This window comes from Vicia villosa, linkage group LG6, assembly GCF_029867415.1.
Source record: "Vicia villosa cultivar HV-30 ecotype Madison, WI linkage group LG6, Vvil1.0, whole genome shotgun sequence".
Taxonomy (NCBI): domain Eukaryota; kingdom Viridiplantae; phylum Streptophyta; class Magnoliopsida; order Fabales; family Fabaceae; genus Vicia; species Vicia villosa.
In genome coordinates this window covers 102,316,889-102,339,066 of record NC_081185.1, presented here as the reverse complement: position 1 = coordinate 102,339,066, position 22,178 = coordinate 102,316,889, and the positions used below count along the sequence as shown (strand labels likewise).

At 34.0% G+C, this 22,178-nt stretch overlaps 1 long non-coding RNA gene across 1 annotated transcript; it reads left to right on the top strand.

Moving 5' to 3' along the window:
* The first annotated feature begins 1,754 nt into the window (after positions 1-1,754).
* On the top strand, positions 1,755-3,566 carry LOC131611984 (uncharacterized). Its single transcript, XR_009287253.1, has 3 exons — positions 1,755-2,078; positions 2,178-2,289; positions 3,249-3,566. It is a non-coding gene; the product is annotated as an uncharacterized LOC131611984 (long non-coding RNA).
* The last annotated feature ends 18,612 nt before the right edge of the window (positions 3,567-22,178 follow it).

Here is a 22,178-nt window from a genome sequence, read left to right as displayed (position 1 = left end):
TCGTTGGATTGCCACTTTACAGTTCTGCGACCTCTATCAACTTCTCTGCTTTTCTGACGTTTGATTTCTGAATATCTTGAAATATGTTTTTCTTCTCTTTATCAATTAAGATTTTAAGACATACTTCTGCAAAAAAAATCGTAAGAATAATTTAATTTAAATCTCTAAACAAAATCAAAGATTACTTTTACTTTTGTTATAGAAAACTTTGAAGAAATTGGTCATTAATAAATTTTTATATCTGATGAAAAATATTTATAAGTGATTCGAAATGAATTTGAACATAGTAGTTTAAATGCTCGAATGCAAAAGAGGACAACAATGGCTACTCATTATAATAGTTTGAATGATCAACATAATAGAATGTGAATATGCACTACTACAAATACTCGACTTACCCGCGGAATTTCCTGCGGAAAAATTTCCGCAGGTATACCTGCGGAATTTCCTGGGAAATCAATAAATAAAATAAATGTTCCAGCGGATTAAGAATTGGCAGAAAATTCCGCAGGTATACCTGCGAATTTTGCTGCGGAATATATATTTCCAACAAAAAATGTAACTACAATACAAAATCCGCAGGTAAATTCGCAGGAAACGTTTCTGCGGATTTTGCTGCGAAAATCTATTTGAATGAAACTAAACCACAATACAAAATCGGCAGGTAATTCCGCAGGAAAGTTTCCTGCGGATTTTGCTGCAGCTTGAACATATTTAAATTTTTTCTATGAATAATTGTAATCTTTGTTTAAATTTTACAAAATAAAATCATTATTTTTTTCTATTTTATTAATTATTTTTATGGTGTTTTTCTATTTAGTTTAATTTTAATTTTTAGTTTTAATTTTTAATTCTTATTTTATCTATATTATTAATTATTTTTATGATGTATTTTAATTAAGTTTTAATTTAATTTTAATCTTAGTTTTTAGTAAAATAAATGGTATGCAAACTTTTATATATATATATATATATATATATATATATATATATATATATATATAATTATTCAACTTATATTTTAATAGTGGCTATGAAAGTTTTAAAAAAATAAAATTATAAAAATCATAAAAAATTGAAAAGAAAATCTGATAAAGATTAAAATTAAAAAAGATATAAAAGATTGAAATGGTTTTTATGAAGCTCAGACTAGGACTAGGAATCGAATGCCAGTTTCAACCTATTTTGCATCAAGTATCTACCACAAAGACACTAAATTTAATTGTAATTTAATTGAAACAAAGATTAGGTATACTTTGCTAATGTTATATCTCAAACTAATTGTTAAACCAAAAAATGTGAGAATAAAACTACTGAGACACTAAGCTCCTGCAACGTCGTATCTGCCTCTTTACTGCGTCGTATTGCCGTTCTTTCTCTCTTTCAGTCCGTCTCTTCGCGGTCTGTCGTTCGTGTTCTTCATTTGCTCTTTGTAAAATTAAAGGTATACAAATTTTAATTAAAGGTATACAAGTTTTTAATTTAATATATTTATATTATAATGTCAAAATTAATTTTTCAATTAATAAAAATAAATTAAGATAAAATCATTTAAATCTATTTTATTATACTAAAATAATATATATAATGAGATATTAAAAAAATATATTAGCTTTACTTAATACTTTTTTTCTATTTTTATAAATATTAAAAATATTTAGTTATATATATAATATACTTTGGTGTATTTCAATAATAAATAAAATTTTTAAAAAATTAAATTAAAATAAGGTAAATAGTAGAAAGAAAGATTAAGATACTTATGCAGTAGTGACCTCTGAAAATGCAGCTTCGGTGAAAGCAAAACACGACTTATTCAGAAGCGCTTCTTCAGAGAAGCACTTTTTCTCACGCGCATTGGCTCAAGCTTTCTCGGTTTCTCTTGTGCGACACTCTCTCAAACTCATGCTCTCTCCCTCTCAATTCTTACACAACAACAACGATTACGATGCAGATTCTCTTGGTCTCGAATTGGTTGGATTTGGATTTCGGAACTGATTCGAATTGTTATCGACTCAGGATTCGATTCGTGTTGGGGTTTAGAATCTGTTTGCGCTCGAAAATTCAACTTAGAGCAGGTTAGTTTTGTTTCGTGATTCTTTGCATTTTTACAGTTTTTACTCCATTACGGTTTTTACGGTTACTTCATAGTGATTCGATTTTAATATAAGTTTCAGTTTGAGTTAAAGTTACAACAAGCATATGATATCATAAAGCTGAGAATGGAGGAACGCTTACCGGTTGAAGCGATGAGGAGAAGAAAATGCAGCTTTCAATCTTGCTCACAAGGTATTCGTTAAAATGCCTCACCGAAATTTTTTCCTCTTTTTGCTTCTATTTTACTTTTGATTTGTTCCTGTTGTGTTTCTTAGTTGCTATTGTTGATTATGCTCAGGTTGATTTTCATATTAGCATAGAATTATCGTCGTTATTACCTTTTCGTGCTATTGCCGATAAGAAGTAATTATTGTTTATTATGTGTGACAAATATAGAGTTTCTTTCCACTGTTATGATTTCTTTCTTTGTTAACGTTCTAGTTGAAGTGGTTTAATTCAGTTTTGCAATGGGAATCTTGGACTTGCTTATGGTTGACATAGTATTATAATTTGTATGAAGTATGAATCCACTTGGCTTATAATAGATTAGTTAGTAACTATAATTATATATTCCTTGTATTAATTTATTATACAGAGATGAATGAATCATAATACTATTAATTCTTGACTTGAAGTGATTATTTTCTAAAAAGCTTATTTGTTTGTGGGAATGTGGCTTTAATTCCATACATCTTCACAGTTGGTGAACGAAATCTGTCAACCACGGCACAACTACTGATAGTGCTTGATTCATGTGGATCTGACATTATTGAGTTAGGTACTTGTATGTTTCAAATTGCGAGGGAAAATCACAAAAACGTTAAACTAATCAATTCCAAATTAATTTGATTATGATTTTATTTGATAAGATGATGATTGCAATTGGTGATTTCGTATGATTAAATTAAATAATTTGAATATGGATTAACTAGAAGAACCAAGATTTGTTATAGTATCTAATGTAGTGATGCATTGTATTGCATAGTTAATTTGGTTGCTCAAAATTGGATTATACTTTTTCTTTGGCTGGAAGTGTCATAAATGGATGGTATATGAACTAAAGACATAACATGGGTTTTCTGTTACCATTAATCATGCCATGTATGCTTCCTTCCTGTTGTGTGTTAAATTCAATGTATAATATCCTGCAGGAAGTCCGGGCCGCTGGTTGACGCAATTCAGCGGAAGCAGATAGATATCTGGCACATATGAGAAGAAAGGATGCCGACTAAAGTGCTTATAGGACATTGTGGCAAGAGTTTTAGATTGCAACAATATACTTAGAAATGTTCCTGTTGAAATTTCTTTGCAATTTTTCTCATTCTTCATAGTTCTGATAAATAGAATGGAGAATAAGTTGGTAATGCTGTAGCGGATTTGGTAACATTTGTATGTCATTTATTATTTCACTGGTAATAAATGCATAATAAAGATGTAGTCTCAATTTATCAATTATATATTAAATTTTATTAATTTTTTTTAATTTGGACACATATTAGCTGCGGATTTACCTGCGGATTTACCTACAGAATTACCTGCGGAATTTCCTGCTGAAAATATTACCCACGAAGGTTTTAGCTGGGAACAAATAACCGCAGGAAAATCCGCAGGAAACGTATTTCCTGCGGAAATTTAGCAAAAATCCGCAGGTAAATCCGCAGGAAAACAGAGTATTTCTAGTAGTGATGGTGGATGAATGAAACTATTATTGAGTTTATTTATCTCATAGTAATGATGATTTAAATATAAAAGAGGAGACCAATTATAGATGACCTATTCCAACATAATAAAAACTTAAGTGTAGCTAACTTAACTAGCATAGCATTATCAAATAACTATAATAAAATATATTTGTTACCTATGGTGAATGTCTTTTATGCTTGTGATATGTAAGAGACCGAGTCTTAATAGATTATGTTGCTCAAATAATTGGTTTATGTGTGATTCACGAAACATTGGCTTATTATAATTATAAGAGAGTCGGGATTACATCACAGAATTTTGATCACTATATTTCGTAGAGTTTATTACGAAGAAGTTTATATGATTGGATATGAATATATTTCGTAGAGTTTATTGAATGAATTGGGTGTTGACCCAGTCAAAAAGTATAGTTTAGCCCCAGTCTGAAAAATAAGTAAACTACAAAATCACTTGCATGATTTATTTTCATTTGCATATAGTATGTCACAATCTCACAACCATAGTAGTTAAGTAATTTGGTTGGTCAAAAAAGCCAAACCCAGTCTAGGAGAAGAGAAGGTGAGAATAACCATATTGAAGGTCACCAACCGAAGATATGTGGGACACAAGAAAGTTAATACATAAGACAGTTGTTACATAACCGAATCCACTAATAAACAATAGGAATCAACCAAACTTGCCAAAACCAAATACAAACTTAACTTAACAAGAAAAAAGTGTATATTTGTTTAAATTTCCAATAATATTGCACCACTAAATATAGACAGTAATCAAACAACATGTTGTTGCCTACACTGTTTGTTGAATGAAGATGATCTTTGATCATTTTAAGAATAGAAAATTGTACTATCATTGCTTAAACTTTCAAGCAAAGTTTACACAATCAATATTATATCCACTTTGGCATATACAAACATTTACAATATTATTACGGCTACCCGCTAGAAGGCCATTGTTATATATATTTTTCACTTTTGAGAAGATGTTTTTTTGAAAAGTATATGTAAATTTAAATGTGATTAAAATCCATAAGCTAGTATTTATTGACTAGTATTATACAGGGGTGTAAATGGGCCGATTTGGGTTGGGTTTGGTCAAATCCAATACCCAATCCATATATGACATTTCGGTTTGGGTAAAGTAAAATAATCATCCAATACATCAATGGACCGGTTTGGACAAATTTATTAATTTTCGGGTTGAGTAATGAGTTGTCCAAATAATTTTTTCAGATTAAATGATGAGTCATCATATTTTTCATAAAAATTGTTCAACATTTTATCTTCTTAAAAAAAATAGATAACGTATTTTTGCTATTTCTTAGCATCATAAATTAATAAATGATAACATCAACTAGTAAAAATCATCATAAAATACTAATAACAAACTAAACTGACATAAAATCGTATTAATATTAAAATAATCAAAAAGTGAAATATTCAAAATTAGTTAAAATGCTCACTAAAATAGTAAATGTTCAAGACAATAAAATTGCAACAACTAAGTTATTATCCATCAAAATTATTAAAATTGTAAAAACAAATGTTTGATAAGTGGGTATGTGGATTTTTTGAGTTTGAGTCTGATTTTGCCCGAAACCGAGTTTTTTAATGGATTTTTTTAATTTTAAATTCATATCCACCAAATTACTCAACTCAATTCATTTTTATAGATTTTTTTTAGAAGATTTGACGGGATCATATACAACTCTAGTATTATATCAAAGCAATCTAAGAACTCCATTAATGGAGGAAAAGCAATGAACGAAAATTGATGAAAATAGAGAAGAAAGAGAGATATTCATTATTCTCACTAACTGAAAAACAGTTACACTGTATGGTGCATATATAGCTAGCTAATGCCACGTCATTCAATCTAACTAACTAACTAACTTCATGCACACGTGAAGATCACATGATAATAGCAATGCACACGTGGAACTCCATAACCAGACTAGTTTGTGCTTTTGCTTGTGTTAAGTAGCTCTTTATTTTCATCAGTTATTACCCCCCCACAAGCTTGAGGCTGGTAGATATCAACCAAACCAAGCTTGGAGATACAGTCAAAGAAAGGACGTGGGCCAAGAGACTTTGTGAACACATCTGCAGCTTGTTGTTGCGAAGTGACCGGAAGTAAACGCATGAGGCCAGCCTGCAGCTTCTCCCTAACCAAGTGACAATCAATGTCAAGATGTTTTGTCCGTTCGTGGAACACGGGATTGGCAGAGATATGTAAGGCGCTTTGATTATCACAATAGAGGACAGGCAAACGAGAAGGATGTTGCTGTAGATCGTGAAGAAGAAAACATAACCATTGGAGTTCACGAGTCGCGGAAGCAAGAGCACGATATTCTGCCTCAGCAGAAGAACAACTAACGGTGGCTTGCTTCTTAGATTTCCAAGACACGAGCGATTGACCAATGAAGAAACAATAACCTGTGATAGAACATCGTGTGTCAACGCAGCCTCCCCAATCAGCATCACTAAACCCCAGAATTTGGAGACTTGAAGCTTGAGGCAAGAAAATACCACGTGCGGGTGATCTTTTGAGGTAACGAAGCACATGCAGAGCAGCTCGATAGTGAACTTCAGTAGGAGCACTCATGAACTGGCTCAATTGCTGAGTGGCATAAGCAATATCTGGTCTAGTCGTAGTAAGATAAAGCAGCCTTCCAACCAGACGTCGATATGCAGTGATATTAGTGAAAGCAGAACTGGAATCTTGATGAAGACGAGTGGAGGCATCCAAAGGAGTGGAAGCAGGCTTGCAACCAGTGAGGCCTGAGTCATGGAGCAACTCCAAGCAATACTTTCTTTGGCAAAGAGTAATGCCCTTGGAGGAACGTGCAACCTCGAGCCCAAGAAAGAATTTTAATTGCCCTAAGTCCTTGATGTGAAATGTGCGATCCAAGGCAGCTTTTAATTCTTCAAACACTGTGAGAGAAGTACCTGCCAGGATGATGTCATCAACATACACAAGAAGAGCTGTAAAAGAAGTAGGAGATGATTTAGTGAACAACGTATGATCTGCATGAGCATGGACAAAACCTTGAGCATGAAGAAACGTTGTTAACTTTTCAAACCACTGCCGGCTAGCTTGCTTTAAGCCATACAACGACTTGATTAATCTACATACTTGGCCAGGTTTTGGAGGAGATACACCATTGGGCACTTTCATGTAAACCGCCTCGTGTAAATCGCCATGTAGAAAGGCGTTATTTACATCTAGCTGATGTAGATGCCACCCATGGATGGCAGCTAAAGCTAAGAGCACACGAACAGTTGAAAGCTTGGCTACTGGAGAGAAGGTTTCGAAATAGTCTAACCCTTCAGTCTGATTGAAGCCTTGAGCCACAAGACGCGCCTTAAAACGTTCAATGGAACCATCAGCATGCCTCTTTATTTTGAAAACCCACTTATTTCCAATGGGAATCGCTTTAGGTGGCAGATCCACAAACTCCCAGGTGTGATTGCTATTCAGGGCCTCAATTTCTTTGTTCATAGCTTCAACCCAACGAGGGTCCTTAGAAGCATTGAGGAAGTTTGAAGGTTCAGTTTCAGAAGCTAATGCCATGATATAAGCCTTATGCTTAGGAGAAATGCCAGAATAAGAAATAGAATTTGTGAGAGGATAAGAGCATGATGAAGAGGTATAAGAGTTGCAAACATAGTCTTTAAGATGACTAGGAGGCTTTGCAATTCTAAGAGATTTTCTGGATGCAGGTTGGGAAGAAATATTGGTGGATGGTGAGGATAAGGAGTTAGAAGGAATGGCTATATCATCTGATGTAGATGACAATTCAGATGAGGAAGGGATAGATGAAGTATTTCGAGATTCAATGTTGGAAGAAAAAGGAACTGGATCAGATTCCACTATAGGAAAAACACCATTACTATGAGGAATGGCCAAGTCACAAACTGAGGGTGAATAAGTATGCTCATGTTCAGAATGAGTAGTGGAGTGTGAAGAACTATGCTCAGAATTATCAATACCATCTTGATCAGTACCATTGCAAAGAGCAGGATCAAGATAGATATCTGTTGGAACATCATCATCACCAGGATTTTTGAAAGGAAATTCAAGGTCATAGAACTTCACATTGCGAGACACAAGAATCTCATGATCTATAACATCTACTAATATAAAGCCTTTCATACCTGGCTTGTAGCCCAAGAAAGCACACTTGCGTGCTCTTGCATCAAATTTGTGGCGATTGTTTGGCAAGGTCGAGGCATAACCCAGGCAACCAAAAACTTTTAAAGAGCTGAGGTCTGGGGCAGAACCATATAGCACCTCATAAGATGACTTATTTTTCAAAAGCTTTGTGGGAATTCTATTCATAAGAAAGACTGCATGGAGAACCGCATATGACCAGTATTCTTTGGCCAAACCTGATTGAAACATGAGGGCACGGCTAATATTCAAAATATGTTGATGTCGTCTTTCAACTCTACCATTTTGTTGTGGAGTGTACACACAACTCTTTTGATGGATTATTCCCTTAGAAGCATAATACACGGGCATGGCTAACTCAACACCATTGTCACTTCTAACAATTTTAACCGTGGACTCATGTTGTGTCTCCACCATATTAATAAAATCTTTGATCTTATGTGGTGCTTCAGACTTAGCTTTAAGCATTACCACCCACACATGTCTACTACAATCATCAAGAATGGTTAAGAAATATCTGTAACCATGAACAGAAGGAGTATTAAAGGGTCCCCAAATATCTAAATGCACAAGTTCAAACACTTTATTTGCATTATTGCTACTGATAGGAAATGGTAGAATTTTCTGTCTTGCTTGCTGACAAACATCACATGCACCATGAATACCACTAGGAATATAACTGTACATTTGACTCATACAACTCATTCTATCATAAGATAGATGTCCTAGTCTAAGATGCCACAATACACTAGGTGGTATCTTTTCTTTATTTACAACTTTATTATGTACAAACACACTAGAAACAAGGCCTACATCATTATTCCTTCTTGCAGCCAAGTGATATAGTCCATTATGCTCTTTAGCCAAACCAATCTTCTTCAAATCCTTCTTTCCCTGTATCATACAGCCATCAGTACTAAAAACAAGATTGCAATCCTGTTCTCTACAAAGCTTTGATACAGATATTAGATTGACTTCAAATTGTGGCAAATAAAGCACATTTTGAATAGTGAGTGATTCTGATAGTTTCACATTGCCTGAAACTGAGGCTACAATAGAATTCCCATTTGGTAAGTTAACAATAATAGGAGCTATCTCAGCATATGTATCAAACAAATCTATAGAAAAGCAAATGTGATGAGTAGCTCCAGTATCAAGTATCCAATCAATTTTATCAAGGCTACTAAAACAGGCTATAGAAGAGTTACCTCCTTTGGTCAGATTGATGGAACCTGTATTCTTTTCCAGCAAAGTCATCAAGGATTGATACTGCTCTTTGGTTAGAGTCATATTTCCACTCTCACTAGTGGATCCAATGGATGACTTGGTCTCGATTTCTTCACTTTCAACTTGATTGACATAAGAGTTTCCTCTACCATTATTTGGAGGATAACCATGTTTCTTATAGCATCCATCAATAATATGCCCAGTTTTGCCACAGTAGGTACAGACCTTGATGTTTCCTCTTCCTCTTCCTTGATATTGACTGCCATTTCCTCTTCCTCTTCCATATTGCTTTTGTCCTTCTACAGCATTCACTAGTCCTGCATTCTCATCAGTCACATTCGTGCCTAAGATACTTGCTCCATATTGCAACTTTCTTTCTTGTTGCATCACCAAAGAAAAGACTCTATTTATAGGAGGCATAGGATCCATCAACAATACTTGCGATGCTACACCTTGATACTCCTCATTCAATCCAATCAGAAATTGAATTATCCTGTCCTCAGATTTAAAGTTCTTGACGTTCCTCATGGTTAAGCATGTGCATGGAATACGACAAGTGCAATTTGGAACAGGTCTATATTGGTCTAATTCTTCCCACAATCCTCTTAATTCAGTAAAATAATCAGTAATCTTCTTGTTACCTTGTTTGAGATTGGAGATCTCTTGATGCAATTGCGCAACTCTAATGCGATCTCCTCTCATGAATCGATCCTTAAGATCATTCCACATATCAATAGCATTATCAATGAATACAACACTCTGAGCTATTGATGGCGCAGTCGAATTGATGATCCATGTGTGCACTAAATTGTTACATCTCTGCCATGCTGCATAGTTGAGGTCACCTTCACTGGGAACTGGTATGGAACCATCAACAAACTTGAATTTGTTCTTCATAGCCAATGCTCTCCTCATTTTCATTGACCACGCGTGATAGTTATCACCAGATAGAGCCGGTGTAACGCAAACTGTAGATGAGTTCTCCGATGGATGCACATAGTAAGGATCGAGTTGATCCACTTGATTTCCATTGTTACTGGTGTTGGTGTTTCTTGCCATAGCTATATGCAAAGAAAACCTAACGAAAGAAAACGCAGAGAAAGAGGAACAAACAAGAAATCGAGAATCAAGAAGAAACAAAAAAAACGGATCAAGAATTTGCGATCGTCATCAACAATCAAACAACTAGATCTAGCAATCGTTAACGCAGCGGAAACAGAGCAGGATCAACCTGCTCTGATACCATCAAAGCAATCTAAGAACTCCATTAATGGAGGAAAAGCAATGAACGAAAATTGATGAAAATAGAGAAGAAAGAGAGATATTCATTATTCTCACTAACTGAAAAACAGTTACACTGTATGGTGCATATATAGCTAGCTAATGCCACGTCATTCAATCTAACTAACTAACTAACTTCATGCACACGTGAAGATCACATGATAATAGCCATGCACACGTGGAACTCCATAACCAGACTAGTTTGTGCTTTTGCTTGTGTTAAGTAGCTCTTTATTTTCATCAGTTATTATTATAAGTGGTTGTCCAAAATTTGAGTGGTTCCAATAATTCCATTCCTTATTGATTCTGTTGAGTTTTAGTGCTCATAGTTTTATACTCCCTCCGTGCTATTTTTGAGAACAATTATTTTAGAATAAATAATTTTTATATATGGCATTTATTTTGAGACGAAAGTATATATTATAATATAAAATTGGAACAGACAGCTTCCCTCTTCCGTGATTAAAGATGGATAGAAAAATCCTAAAGAATTATGGACAATGAATTTTATTTGTACTTATTGAGATATCTATATGAAATAAATAAAAAAAAAAGTAAGAATTCAATTAGGATTTTGGATGAATAATCCAGGGGAGAATAAAGTATGCGCGTTGAAAAGAAAAGGCAGCAAAAAGGCAGGTCCAGAGTTCAGTTCACTCATGGTGTTGAAAAGCGATTCTCAATTTCAACTTCACATGTACCTAACAAAACAAAACTTAACACTTTTTGTTTCTTTATGATTCATTTTCCAAAGTTTATTGAGAATCTTTAGAAAATCATCTTCGCAGAAAATGCAAGGGGAGCACCGTAGTAGCTTCTTCATTACTTTTGCTGATGATAATGTTTCTTTTTCCATTTCATTATTCAATAATATAGTAATTAACAAAAAATAAAAGTAATTAAAAAAAAATATATCTCAATATACCCCTTAAATATTTTAGGCACATGAAAAAATTTCAATAATGCTCAAGTTGTCGTAGATGCGTCTTCGGAAGTTTCTTTTAAAAAAAAATTAATTTTTCCGTAGGTATATCTATGAAAGCGTTAAAACCATAGTAAATGTTGGAAAAATTCAAATTATTTTAATTCACCAATTATTCCGTAGTTACATCTACCGAAAGTGTTAAAAATAGAGTATTCCGTAGATGTACCTACGGAACATTCTGCTATATTTTCAAATCATATGCATTTCACTCCAAAACTCATTTTTTTATAACATCTATGGAAAATCAAATTATAGTAAATTAAAATTATGCAATTTAAAGACAATAGTAAATAGTATACTAAAAAAATACATCGTATAAATCGCCGGCCATAATGTCGAATACATAAATCGTCGAATACATAATCAAAGTAACATACATAAATGAAATCAAAATACGGATATAAAAAAATGCAGGCATTACTATTGTGTATGTGTCAGACATCATCTTGCGCTTCTCCACTGCCTCCGCCTCCGTCTCTGCGTCCACCACGCCGTCTGTTGGCTACTTTGTCTCTCCCATCAAGTTCCCCATTTGTCATGGCACGGTTTCGACGGTACAAAAATGTCGCATTTGTCACCCTAATGATACCATCCAGTACACGTATGTGGTTAGACCCTTCAAGAAAGAAACCAGCGACAAAGTCTGCTTGCGCCATGTCAAGTATCTCACAACACTAAGGAAGAACATCGTCAGTGTGGTCCATCTGAGACTGATGAGTCTGCAAAATCTCCTCGTGGGCTGGTCTGGGTGGTGATCTCCGTGCAGTGGGGATCATGTATGGGTGTGATACCTTGTAGTACCAGGTGATGTACCCGTCGACGCAGCTCAAATCTCTCTCTGATGTGGTTGTCCGAGCCTCGGCAGGAACCATGTGATGCTCCCAATATGCAAAGACCTCCTCTATCTGCCGACGAGTCATCAAGATAGGAGCGGTGACAAGAGGATCGCTAGGTATCGTCTGATAGTACCCGAACTACCGCATGACACGCTCCGGAAAATAACGAACAATGACGGTCAAACTGACAGTCAACCATCCAGAATATAAGGCAATGTCATCCCACGGAACTGTCTCACGGTGAGCAGCATAATTGTCGTATCAGATGTCCTCTGCAGCCATGCAGTTAAGAGAGAGCTTGTAAGTAGGGGTGGGAATAGGCCAGGCCGGCCTATAGGGGCCTATGGCCTAGCCTATATAAGGCCAGACCAGGCCAGGCTTTTTTTACAAAAAGGTCAGGCTTATGCTTTTTTAAAAGTCTATTTAATTAAATAGGTCAGTCTTAGGCTATTAAAAAAGCCTATGAAGTCTTATAGGGTGGCTTATATTTGCATGTATATTAAAAATAGGCTAAATAGGTCGGCCTATATTTTCATGTATATTAGAAAAAGGGCTAAATAGGCAAGCCTATATATGCATATATATTGGAACAAAGGCTAAATAGGTCGGTCTATATATGCATATATAGGACTATTTATAAGGTTTCTTAAATAATATGGATTAATTAACAACCATAATGAAAAATAGGCTTTTAAATAGGATTTTAGGCTAGGTCAGACTTTTAAAAAGGCCAGGCCAGACCAAAAAAAGAGCCTATTATAGGCCACGGGCCAGACTCAGACCTTTCAAGTTTATTGTTGGTCAGACCCAGGCCTTATAAAGCCTAGCCTATTTCCACCCCTACTTGTAAGGATCCGACACCTGGTTCCATCTGAGGGGGATGTACGCACTAGCATGCGGCATGGCCTCAGTGTAGCCCCGCACGTCTCCCTAGCCAATGATCATGGGAAAATACTGTAATATCTGACCCTGGAAAAAATAACGAGGATCAAACATATTATCACAAATATATGATAAACTTTGAGATAAAATATAATGATATAAGATTGTTACCACTAAGAGGGTACAACTTCTAAGCACGGTCATTTCCTTCCACAGGAACTCCTCTCCGAGTCTATGATAGTTGTACGCCAGTGTAGCCTCTCCCCAATTGTACTCACGGACACGCGTGGTGTCCGATAAGTACCTCATGTAAACAACGTCTGTGTACGACAAGCTCTTGTCCACGAGCAACTGAGTTCCTAACAAGTATAGGAAGTAACATCTCAGCACCCGCTCTATATGTATCTCCACCTCTACCGGGTCACCAACAGCCTCATGTGTCGCAAGAAGCTCGACATCATATCTCCATTGCAAGAAGGAAAACCTCACGTGCGCCCCCGGGTCCTCTCCACCTCCTGAAGTACGTCATCATGATCAGCCCCGAGCTCCTCAATCAACATCTCCATCGCTTCCTCCTTCGCCAGCGTACCGCGAACCAGGAGGATACCCCTAATAGGTAAATGCATAAGGCATGCTACATCGTCAATAGTGATGGTAATCTCATAGTGAGGAAGATGAAATGACAAATTTTCTGGATGTCACCTCTCTACAAATGCAATAAGCATCCCATTATGTATCGTCTGAAACCTGAACTGACATAGGTCCCTCAGCCCAGAAGTTGTGAGGACATCCTGGAACCACAGTGTAGTAGGCTACGCGAGAGCAGCAATCTTCCGTTCGTGGTTGTAGAACTTCTGGGGCTCCCTATCCTGAAATTTTCCAAAAAAAACACTGTTATTAATAAGCAAAGTTAGAAACAATTAATCAGAAACTAAAAAAAAAAAGTAATAAGTAATAACCAAAGAAAATTACCTCCCCGTCCCCGATATGCCTTGCTGACGATATGCATACCCGGTCAACAGAGATGTATCTATAGGACCCCCCGGGTAACAGACAGGCTCTGGATCCTCATCATCCTCGTGTAGCTCATGAGGTGGCACCGGAGATCATGCATCGATCGTCACTGGAACAAGCATAGGAGTAGAAGAACTGCCCGACGACGTCTGCGGATGGACGACGTCTGTGGCGAACCCTCACCATCATCCCGAGGCCTCCGTGATAAGGGAGTAGTCGTGAAAGACCCCTTAGCTGGAACAGATGTAGAAGGCACCTCTGCTGGAACAGGTGTAGCAATTACATCTGCAGGAACGACAACTCCATTTGTAACCTGTTACACTACCTGCATTCGCGCACGTCGCACAGAGACATGTTGTGCAATCCCCTCAGATATAATGCGGTCTTGACGCATGGTTGGCCCAACACATTTCGAGGCCTGAGGCGAATTTTAAATTAAATATTTTTAATATAATGAAATTATTTTTCTAAAATTAATATATTTTAAATATTTTAAGATGTAAAATTAATAAATTATTATAAATAATTTAATTTAATATTATATTTTAATTGATCCTAAAATTAACTCATCTAAATACTCTTCTCATTATTTCAAAAAATCATATTTGAAAACAATATCGAAATTATAAAAAAAATAGATATTAAGTCTGAGAACTCAAAATTTTATTATTTATACTTATGATTTTTAAATTAACAAATCATATAATACACATTATAAATAATAATAATAATAATAATTATTATATATATTCTATTTAAATAGGTGTTAGTATTATTTAATTGATATATAAAATAATTTAAAAAGTTATTTTTTAAAAAAAATTAATTAATAAATCATATAAATATAAAATAAAAAAGTGGGGCCCTAAGCAGTAGCCATGGTGGCCTAGCCCTAGGGTCTACCATAATATCTGCATTGTATTACAAATAAAATCGAGTGAGATACACTTTAGTTATAATTAGAAAAGGAAAAAACGAATAAACCTCCGTAGATGCACATACGGAAACCTTCCGTTGATGCATTTACTGAACAACCTAACATTTCAAAAATCTGGATTTGTTCCGTAAGTGCATCTACGGAATGACCTAACGTTTCATATGTTCCGTAGATGCATCTACGGAAGGCTCTGCAACTTCAAAAATGCAAAAATGGTGTAAGTCACTCTTCACCTACTTGAAAAAAAAATTATGCCTAAACAGTTTGTTCCACACATCAAACACTACCTATATTGTCTCTAAATTATGTTCCTAAACCTAACTAATGATTTATACACCTAAAAATTTACTCAAACTCTATTACGTGAAAACTCGAAAATAACTTGAACACTCAAAAATTTACCGATTAAATTGAGTTTTGAAGATGTTGAAATGTGTTGATTGTTGATGTTGATGATCAAAGCAGAACTCGAGAGAAAACCACAGATTTTGGTGGAAGTTTGATTTTTTATGGTGAGAGAGATTGAGAGTTAGAAAATATGAAAAGTGAAGAATAAGGGAGGAGAAGAGTTTGACGCGAATATAACATAAAATGCTTTCGTAAATGCATCTCAGGAAGTCTTTTGTAGGTGCATCTACAGAACAAAACAACGTTAAAAAAAAATCGAAAGTACATCTACAAAAACAGATGAGCATTTTAGACAACTCACATAATGCATAAGAGACACACGAGTGGGGTTAGAGATTTCCTTAACAAAATATGACTTTAAATTATAAAAGTGACAAGTAGAATTAATAATTTGCAAGTTATATGTATTTAATGGAGGGAATAGTAACCCTTAGGTTGGTCTAGTGATGGAAATTTAGGTTTTGAGAGTGTGTTCTTCTTAAAATCTTAAGTTCAAATGTTTTATTAAATGTTTTGGTCTGACTTTAAATGAGACTCTTGCTAATAGATGGTAAAATTGGTTCTCTTGAATTAATCGGTCGCATGACCGAATCCCAAAATAAATAAATAAATGAGGGAATAGTGAATATCTATCTTTTGTGTTAAAATAACTGACAATTACTTCTCAATATATTAGTTTTTACTTCATATTTATAATAAAAATATATTAAGATAGAGAATGTATTTTAATAAAAATAACTATTACTTCTTTTTATTTAATAAAGTGAGCGTATTACTTAATAAAATACACATGATCCAATACCACCCACCGCATTATAAGCGCCACAATGCACGCCATTTGTACGGATAATAACAATCAACTTTCATATCACCCTTGATAATTTTAAAATTTAAAAGTGTCAAAATCCCAAATCATAGATATCTAAAATATTTAAAAGGGTTAATAGTCATTTGCCCCCTGCAATAGTAGCGATATTCAGTTTACCCCCCTTTTAAAAAAAAAATTGCATTACCCCCCTATAATATTAAAATTGTAAGTCTTTTGCCCCCTAAGAGGGAAAATTACCCCTGTAAAATATATTTTTTTGATTTTACTCCCTAATTTTTACACGTTTAGGGGGTACCCAAATATTACAGGGGCGTAATACAAGTTTTTTTTTAAAAGGGGGGTAAACCGAATATCGCTACTATTGCAGGGGGGCAAATGACTATTAACCCTATTTAAAATATGCTTTGTAAAACAACTAGTTAAAATATATTTAAGATGAAAATATATGTAAATTGAGTAAAACAAATCAAATTGTATATTAATTAATTTAAGATTTTAAATTTTATTTTGGAAAATATATATAATAATATAAAAAATGCTAAATTACAATTTTAGTCCCCCTATTTTTGTCAATTCACGAAATTAGTCCCCCTATTTATATTTTAAACAGCTTTGGTCCCATGTCCATTTTTCCTCCAAAAAAATGTTGATTTTTTAGTTTTTTTTTATTCGTGGGATACTTCTTGAACGAGAAAAAACGTAGAGAGCGTCTTTTGGAGAATGAAATAGATGAACAAACAAGCTGGGAGAAAAAGACGACGATTTGAGAAGACGGTTAAAGGAAGAAAACATCGTCAATAATTAATATTTCTTATTCCAAGTCAATAAAAGTATGCTACGTATCTAAAAAAAATAGTACACAATAGTGTTATTTTGAATGAAAAATGTACATGGAACCAAAACTGTTTAAAAAATAAATAGGGGGACTGATTTCATGAGTTGGCCAAAATAAGGAGACCAAAACTGTAATTTAACCTATGAAAAATTAATTGAATTAAGGGATAGATATCCTTATAATCAAGTTCATTTGTGTCCGTTCGAAATAATTCTTCAAGACATTCCATGATGAGACATAATTGATGAATGCATGCAACTTTATATACTGTCTAAATATCATTATTAATTTAAGAAAAAATACTTTTCATAATTTCAACATTCAGTTAAATGGTTTATAAATAATAATAATAATAATAATAATAATAATAATAATAATAATAATAATAATAATAATAATAATAATAATAATAATAATAATAATAATAATAATAATAATCATCTTAATCTGAATTACATAAAATAGTTATATAGTTATATTACACAACTTGTTAAAATTCTAATAAAAATTCTTATCAAATATGTATATCAATAAATGGTCACAAATAACTCAAGGATAATTTTAAAAAAAATCAAAATAAAACATATTAATAAAAAATCCACTCAAGTTATGCCTAATTTATTTTTTAGCCAAAAAAGGATTATATATATATATATATATATATATATATATATATATATATATATATATATATATATATATATATATATATATATATATATATATATATATAATCAAAAGAAAAGGAATATAAGAAACACAAGAGGGAGACCAAGTCAAAACCTCTTAAGAACAAAATCTAAGCTTAGGGGTTCCCGCCTTGTTTAACAAGTAATCTGAATGAATGTCACTATGCATAAAGTTAAACCAAGAGACTTTTGCTCTTTAAGCCGATATTAGCTAAGTAATCCGCATAAAAATTGGCTTCACGGTATATATGAGTGATTCTAAAATCAATAGAGATAGTATACGCCCAACACGTAAGCCAACGAGATTTGATTTTTCACGGGACCAAGTTAGAATTCGAAAAAACTTTAACGACCAAAACACAATCTGTTTCCTACCAGAGCTTCGACCAATTCATTTGCCTAGCCTTTTCAATTGCTAACACAACAACCATGAATTCTACTATCACTGAAGAACCAACACCAAAAAAGACACTAAAGCTAATGACATGGTTAGCTTGAGTATCACGAAAGATACCACCACTTGCTACAAGTAACGGCGAACCGGCTGCTGCCCTGTCGATGTTACATTTAATCCAGCCAGTAGTAGGAGGACACCAAAGCACATCAACCGCCACTTTCAAATTTTGAGGATGAATTGTGATGTCAAATTTTTTAAAAAATGAGAAGTTGCTAATGGAGTTATCACCCTTTTTTGCAGTCAGCTTTCCCACCAATTTTGTGCTTGCTACAACATTACTAATGCACCTCTTCCAATGCATAAGTTTGTTTTTAAATCTGGCCATATTTCGGTCCTGCCAGATTTGGTAGATGATGTACACAATACTGGACTTTATCAGAGCCACCGCTTGTTTATTCCAATCTCCATTGAGGATTTATAAACAATCAGCAAGAGACTTGATAGCATTTGGAACCTCCAAGATGTTGCTGAACCAACTCCATATTTTAACTGCAAAAAAATAATAAAAAAAACATATGAGTAGAGTTTTCCTCATTGCTATCACATAAAGAGCATTTAGAAGGGAAAGAGAATCCTCTCAAAGTCATGTTTTCGTCAGTGGGAATTTTGTTGTGCATTAGCCTCCAAGGAACCATAGAATGAGAAAGGGCTGAGTCAATGTCCCAAGGAAAAGATTCCCATTTTCCATAATTGGTAGCTTTTGCAAGCATCTCATAAGCAATATTAATTGTTAGATTGTCATTCTCCACATTCCTCCATGTAAAGGAATCTTCAATTTCAAAATTTGAAATGGAATAAGAAATAAGTGTTTCAAGGAGAGAAGGCATTGTTGTAGTTATGTTGTTATGGATGGACCAGGTTCTATCCTTCCAATAGTCTGCAACCTTTGTATTGATTTTGGCATGAGGCAAAGTTGGAATCTTGTACTTGAAAGCCAGAGCTTCCCCTGTCCAATTATCCAGCCAGAAGTTAACTTTCTTGCCATTTACTAGAATCCACACACTATTCTCTTGCACAGTGGTTTACCAATCCTTAAAATCTTTCCAAAAAGATGACTTGATCGAATATTTTATAATTCTCCCATTTTTAAAGACCCTAGCATACAAGATATTCGACCATTCAAAACACAAGTTCATCAATGACAACAAACAAGAAACAAAAAAAAAACTCTTTACATAATATAATACCTAATGTTAAATGCATGGTTAATCTACAAGTACTTATATCAAGAAACACATCTGGTCTTTTAGCCTTCAGCTACTAACAAGAATTGATCTTAACCTTGTTTATCAGTCGAAGGAGATTTGATTCTTTGTTGTTAAATATTTGTAATATTTTTCTATTTAAATAGCTCAAATATTTGTCAAATTAGATGACTTGAAAAATTTGTGAACCTCTTTGTCAAATTGGTTATTTTTGATAGATTTTTGAGCTATTTTCTATTCCAACGACTGTTGGTTACTGTTTTGTTGTGTTTGGACGAGTTTGTGAGTAACAGTGATGTGTTTTAAAAAAATTATATGAATACTTGTATGATTTCGTATTGGTGAGTTATAATTGTATACCATATTTGTTATGTTGAGATTGTGGCCTTATAATGGGTGATGGTTACTGTTCAAAGAGGAAGTAATGGTGTATTGCACTAATATGTTGTTCTTCTATGTCATGCATCATGCGTATCGGTGATATATGTACGAACTTTGGTCCAATGATGAGTTGCTGATTCAGAAAGGGGGATCAGTGACGAGTGGAGTTCGAAGGGGGACCATTGGTGCATGGACGAAATCAGTAACATAATTCTGATGTCCAGGATTGGTACCACATATATTAAAGTCGAGGTGTTGATTGCATTGCATGCATATTTGAATTGTGAATTGATTGATTGATTGATTGTTGTTGTTATCGTGAATAATTCATATATTGATGATTGTAATGAATGATGCTACCCTTGCTAACTTTTACACTATTAACATATTTTGAGCGTAGTCTCACCCCCTCGTTATTTTGTTTGTGATGTTTTATAGTCTTTTGGAGTACAGATAATCAAGTAGATTAGAGGAGTAGCCGCGGTTTGAGTTGGAGGATGGCGTTGAGACCTCTTCGTTTTATTTATTATTTTCCACATTTTTTTTAGTTTCGTCCTGATCTGTAACACTAGGACGGGATACTTGTTTTCCGTTTTTCAAGTTTGAGCTATTTAATTATATGAAGTACTTTATTTCACTAAGACAATTAAAGTATGACTAGTCTTTAAATTTCACTGCTATTTCATATTATGTTGTTGTTGAAGATGTGTATTGAGTATGTGTAACAATGATGTTTGCAAAATTATCAGTTTATCTTTTATAAATGAAGAGTTGAAGTTTTATGGTGTTACAAAATATACCTTACTACCTCCACCCTTAATACATCCACCTTCTATCTCATATTTCTTAATTAGGACCTTAAACCACAATCCAACGTGATCAACATGCAACCTCCACCGCCATTTTTTTATCACGTCTAGATTGAACTCCATTGTCCTCAACCTATATCCTTATTCCAATATTTTTTTTCCAATTAATCCAATAAATTTTACGCACATTCTCACTTTCGTCCATAAAAAAGACTAATAAATATTGGGTCTTGCTAACCAGTGTAACACCCGGAATTTAATTATTTATTTAATTAAACTGTATAAGGAAATTATTTGTTGGAATAAGTCGAAGTTAGAATTATTGGCATTATTATAAGAAGCGTAATTGGAATTATACGTTGTGTTGGGCGGTTAAATTAATGGTCGAGAAATTAGACGGTTTAATCGGAGAATAAAATTAGAGATAATATTACTATAGTGGACTATTATTAATTTAAGTTGATTTAGGTCGTAGAGAATGATATTGAATATTTCTCGTTTATAATTGGATATGTTGAGTTGGTGGTTCGGGCGATTTATTTTATAGTCGGTAGTTAGTCAATTTAGTGGAGAGAAATAATAATAGAATTAATATTATGGATTATGAGAGTGTTTTATTTAAGTGGGCTTAGACGTTGCATTGGTGATAGTAATCGTGGGGGGTGTTAATTAATAAGTCCAAATGGAGATTATAATTATAATAAAATAAAGGAAAGGATAAGAGAAGTTAGGTCTCAGTGGACATGGAGAAGGAAGAAAAGTTGGAGAAAGAGGAGATACGGAAGAACTGCTGTTAGAACCGCGTCGAAAGAGTTGATCGTTGATCGTTGATTCCGAGAAAATTTGGCAAAGGCTTGCACTCCATCAGATTTTTAGAGGCGATCTCCAAACTATAAGGTAAGGGTGAGGTTTGAATTATATAACCGGGAGTATGATAACTTTTATGTGGGATTTAGGGTTATATGATTTTTTTTACTGCTAAATTGTGTTCACATGCTAATTTGTGATTTTCTATGATGTTGTGATGTGTCGATTAATCTAAATCCTTGAACTGAGTTATTCTGTGTTGGTTTTGTTGGACTGTGCGGTATTTGAATGATTTGGTGTTGTTGTGGAATTAATTGTTGAAATTATGTGATTAATTGGACCGGAATGTTAATTCAGTATTTACGATGTTAACGATGATGAATTGTGATGCCTTGTATATGTTTTGGGTGTTTCTGTGGTGCGATTGAATTGTCGGTGAAATTGCCCGGAACGGTGAAAATTTGAGATTTTGGTGAAAAATAGTGAAGCTTATAATCTTGTTTTTATGATCCTAATAGTTGTTGTATGATGTATATAGGTTGTATAATAATTTGTTTCATGAAAAATGATGGATTTATGAGGTTTTTATGTTGATTTTTGTAGCTGGACAGTAGCATTTTCG